Genomic DNA, 5,000 nt, shown 5'->3' with positions numbered 1-5,000 from the left:
GTCACGTTACTTTTCTTCACAATCTTGGGTTCGTTTAGGGATGGAAAACAAGTTTTATTCTTGTGTTATCTCGCACGGTCGGTATTCTCGAACAAAATTAACCCTTTTAGCAATCCCTCTAAGAAGGTGCTTCCCTGTTATGGTTAGGTAGTACTAGCTATTCATTGCAATAACAGAGAACAGTAGGAATTCCTCCACCCTCCTGAACACAGCTCAAATGTACCATATTTACCACTTCTTATTTGAATCCGGCTGACAATAATGACAACAACAATAAAAACAAAGAGCAACCTGACGGAGAAAAAATGTAAAAGATGGAGCAAAATCCCATTTGCATAGCCTTATAGCATTCATTACATACATCACGTTTAAATTTTGTATGAAAAGTGCATTTTACAAAAAAGAAACACCATATCTAATTCAGCCTTAATTTTAAATACCCTAATTTTCCTCTATATATTCTGTCTGCAAGTCATAGCCGTGATCGTATAGTGGTTAGTACTTCGCGTTGTGGCCGCGACAACCCAGGTTCGAATCCTGGTCACGGCAAACAGCTGTGTAATGTCGCTGTTACGGCATTGTGGGCAGTTTTTTTTTTCTCTCTCTCTCTCTCATTCCAATTATCAATTTTCACTAATCCTTCTTTCTTTTTAGATACACGTATGTTTTTTTGCTTATATATAAAAGTCATTGAACATTCCCATTCCTACCTTTTGAGTTGTCTAACTGGCTATCACTGCATGCACCGCTGCGATCCAGTATAGCTAGAACACTTCTTGCCTTTATCTACCAAATATAGTAACAAACGAATATTTCGTGCAATGTCGATTTCATGTCACGTTACTTTTCTTCACAATCTTGGGTTCGTTTAGGGATGGAAAACAAGTTTTATTCTTGTGTTATCTCGCACGGTCGGTATTCTCGAACAAAAATAACCCTTTTAGCAATCCCTCTAAGAAGGTGCTTCCCTGTTATGGTTAGGTAGTACTAGCTATTCATTGCAATAACAGAGAACAGTAGGAATTCCTCCACCCTCCTGAACACAGCTCAAATGTACCATATTTACCACTTCTTATTTGAATACGGCTGACAATAATGACAACAACAATAAAAACAAAGAGCAACCTGACGGGGAAAAAATGTAAAAGATGGAGCAAAATCCCATTTGCATAGCCTTATAGCATTCATTACATACATCACGTTTAAATTTTGTATGAAAAGTGCATTTTACAAAAAAGAAACACCATATCTAATTCAGCCTTAATTTTAAATACCCTAATTTTCCTCTATATATTCTGTCTGCAAGTCATAGCCGTGATCGTATAGTGGTTAGTACTTCGCGTTGTGGCCGCGACAACCCAGGTTCGAATCCTGGTCACGGCAAACAGCTGTGTAATGTCGCTGTTACGGCATTGTGGGCAGTTTTTTTTCTCTCTCTCTCTCTCATTCCAATTATCAATTTTCACTAATCCTTCTTTCTTTTTAGATACACGTATGTTTTTTTGCTTATATATAAAAGTCATTGAACATTCCCATTCCTACCTTTTGAGTTGTCTAACTGGCTATCACTGCATGCACCGCTGCGATCCAGTACAGCTAGAACACTTCTTGCCTTTATCTACCAAATATAGTAACAAACGAATATTTCGTGCAATGTCGATTTCATGTCACGTTACTTTTCTTCACAATCTTGGGTTCGTTAAGGGATGGAAAACAAGTTTTATTCTTGTGTTATCTCGCACGGTCGGTATTCTCGAACAAAAATAACCCTTTTAGCAATCCCTCTAAGAAGGTGCTTCCCTGTTATGGTTAGGTAGTACTAGCTATTTCATTGCAATAACAGAGAACAGTAGGAATTCCTCCACCCTCCTGAACACAGCTCAAATGTACCATATTTACCACTTCTTATTTGAATACGGCTGACAATAATGACAACAACAATAAAAACAAAGAGCAACCTGACGGGGAAAAAATGTAAAAGATGGAGCAAAATCCCATTTGCATAGCCTTATAGCATTCATTACATACATCACGTTTAAATTTTGTATGAAAAGTGCATTTTACAAAAAAGAAACACCATATCTAATTCAGCCTTAATTTTAAATACCCTAATTTTCCTATATATATTCTGTCTGCAAGTCATAGCCGTGATCGTATAGTGGTTAGTACTTCGCGTTGTGGCCGCGACAACCCAGGTTCGAATCCTGGTCACGGCAAACAGCTGTGTAATGTCGCTGTTACGGCATTGTGGGCAGTTTTTTTTTTCTCTCTCTCTCTCTCATTCCAATTATCAATTTTCACTAATCCTTCTTTCTTTTTAGATACACGTATGTTTTTTTGCTTATATATAAAAGTCATTGAACATTCCCATTCCTACCTTTTGAGTTGTCTAACTGGCTATCACTGCATGCACCGCTGCGATCCAGTACAGCTAGAACACTTCTTGCCTTTATCTACCAAATATAGTAACAAACGAATATTTCGTGCAATGTCGATTTCATGTCACGTTACTTTTTCTTCACAATCTTGGGTTCGTTAAGGGATGGAAAACAAGTTTTATTCTTGTGTTATCTCGCACGGTCGGTATTCTCGAACAAAAATAACCCTTTTAGCAATCCCTCTAAGAAGGTGCTTCCCTGTTATGGTTAGGTAGTACTAGCTATTCATTGCAATAACAGAGAACAGTAGGAATTCCTCCACCCTCCTGAACACAGCTCAAATGTACCATATTTACCACTTCTTATTTGAATCCGGCTGACAATAATGACAACAACAATAAAAACAAAGAGCAACCTGACGGGGAAAAAATGTAAAAGATGGAGCAAAATCCCATTTGCATAGCCTTATAGCATTCATTACACACATCACGTTTAAATTTTGTATGAAAAGTGCATTTTACAAAAAAGAAACACCATATCTAATTCAGCCTTAATTTTAAATACCCTAATTTTCCTATATATATTCTGTCTGCAAGTCATAGCCGTGATCGTATAGTGGTTAGTAGAGGAGTCGAGTGCACCTTACACTGATATAGACGTATATTTTGCTTGTCCTGTTTTGAAGTTATTTTTTCTATTGGATTTGGATTTCACCAGCCGGAAATAGTTAAAACACTTTCCTAACAGTAATGTAAGTTGAATTACATTTTTGCAAAAATAATGCCTTTATATGATGTCTTGTGAACTTTACTTCTTCATGTGAAAATATTGAGGTACGCAGAAGGGATATAATAATGGAGAAATTACCAAAACCATTAGTTGCACTTATTAACAGTATTGTAGACGAATATGAACAATTTACGTGGAATTCGAATTACCTTGGTGATAAAATGAGAATTTCGTTGATTTGGACCAGAGGTGATTTTGTGAATGTAAACAGAGGTGTAAAACATAAGTCGAAATCTAACAAAGACAGGGACACTAAACGATTAAAAACGTGGCGAGATAAAATAGAAAATACACAAAATGACGACGATCTAGATACTAGTGATATAGATACCGATGATTCAGAGGAAGATATGAGTGAATCTAGTGATGAAAATCAGCAAATTGACAAGGTAGATCTCCCGCTAGTAGCCCCCGAAAAGGTAAACATTAAACCTGTAACGAAAATTACTCAGCCGGTACGAGTATCTATTAACAAGTCAATCAATAAAAGCAATGAATCGCCACCAGAAAAAAGAGTGTGTCGTAGTTCGATATGTGGAACGAGTGCGGAAGTTAAAAAACAAAATGTACACACAAATGTAAAGGAATTTCAACGTACAGAAATAGATGAAGAAATAAAAACAGTCGCATCAAAATCAATAATTACCGGGAACAGTCCGTGTAACGATAGCCACTATCAGAAAATAGTTTATAACAAACGATCAGAAGGCAATTTCGTATTAGGAAAAGTTAAAAAGAGAGAGACAATAGTTATTTGTAATACAACAAAACAGAAAATTCTACATGTGAATCTTGATACAAACAAATCGGAGTATGAAGATTTAATGTATTATGTTAATAGATTTAGAGATGTGAGAAAAACGGACGATGAAGACATTAATTGTTACGTTTTTGATGTCCCGAAATTAGAAAGATACGCGGAAGTTCACAAACTTTGTCCGTGGTGTTTTGTGGAATGAACAGTTATTTAAAAAACAAGATCCGTTTCATGCGTGAATTAATTCTTTAATTATAGTTTTTATAATGTATCAAAATTTGGGTTTGGAAACCAACCGCATTTTGTTAGGACTTAAAACATTAATTAAATGGAACATTTGCGTATGCTAACATTTTTGTGTTTTTTTTTTTCTTGTAATAGTTCAAATGTTGTTTTATTGTTTTATATATAAAAGTAAAAATGTAAAAAAAAAAAAGAAGGAAGATACATGTTTACAATTAGTTTATGATAGGACATTCTAATAAGTGAGAGTAAATGTTCCGAAATTAGAAAGATACGCGGAAGTTAACAAACTTTGACCGTGGTGTTTTGTGGAATGAACAGTTATTAAAAAATCAAGATCCGTTTCATGCGTGAATTAATTCTTTAATCATAGTTTTTAGGATGTATCAAAATTTGGGTGTGGAAACCAACCGCTTTTTGTTAGGTCTTAAAACATTAGTTTAATAGAACATTTTCGTATGTTTACACTTTGGGTTTTTTTTCTTGTAATAGTTCAAATGTTGTTTTATTGTTTTATATATAAAAATGAAAATGTAAAATAAAGTAAGATACATCTTTATATTTAGTTTATAATATGGCATTCTGATAAGTAAGAGTAAATGAGCAATTCGTATGTTTTTCTTTTCAGAAAAAATGACAGTAATTGATATCAATGTTTGATATATGTGTAATTGTAAGTGTAACCTGTGATATGTATATAGAAGTGTGATTATAATAAAGATAAAAAAAAAAGTATAGTGGTTAGTACTTCGCGTTGTGGCCGCGACAACCCAGGTTCGAATCCTGGTCACGGCAAACAGCTGTGTAATGTCGCTGTTACGGCATTGTGGGCA

General features: G+C 35.0%; 3 non-coding genes across 3 annotated transcripts; all 3 read left to right on the top strand.

Annotated features, from left to right (window-relative positions):
* The first annotated feature begins 477 nt into the window (after window positions 1-477).
* On the top strand, window positions 478-549 carry Trnah-gug (transfer RNA histidin (anticodon GUG)). The gene has a single exon. It is a non-coding gene; the product is annotated as a tRNA-His (tRNA).
* A 762-nt stretch (window positions 550-1,311) lies between these two features.
* On the top strand, window positions 1,312-1,383 carry Trnah-gug (transfer RNA histidin (anticodon GUG)). The gene has a single exon. It is a non-coding gene; the product is annotated as a tRNA-His (tRNA).
* Window positions 1,384-2,144: 761 nt separating this feature from the next.
* Trnah-gug (transfer RNA histidin (anticodon GUG)) lies at window positions 2,145-2,216 on the top strand. The gene has a single exon. It is a non-coding gene; the product is annotated as a tRNA-His (tRNA).
* The last annotated feature ends 2,784 nt before the right edge of the window (window positions 2,217-5,000 follow it).

Source organism: Mytilus californianus, unplaced genomic scaffold (assembly GCF_021869535.1).
Source record: "Mytilus californianus isolate M0D057914Y unplaced genomic scaffold, xbMytCali1.0.p SCAF_8, whole genome shotgun sequence".
NCBI classification, from domain to species: Eukaryota; Metazoa; Mollusca; class Bivalvia; order Mytilida; family Mytilidae; genus Mytilus; species Mytilus californianus.
This window is presented reverse-complemented; position numbering and strand designations above follow the sequence as displayed.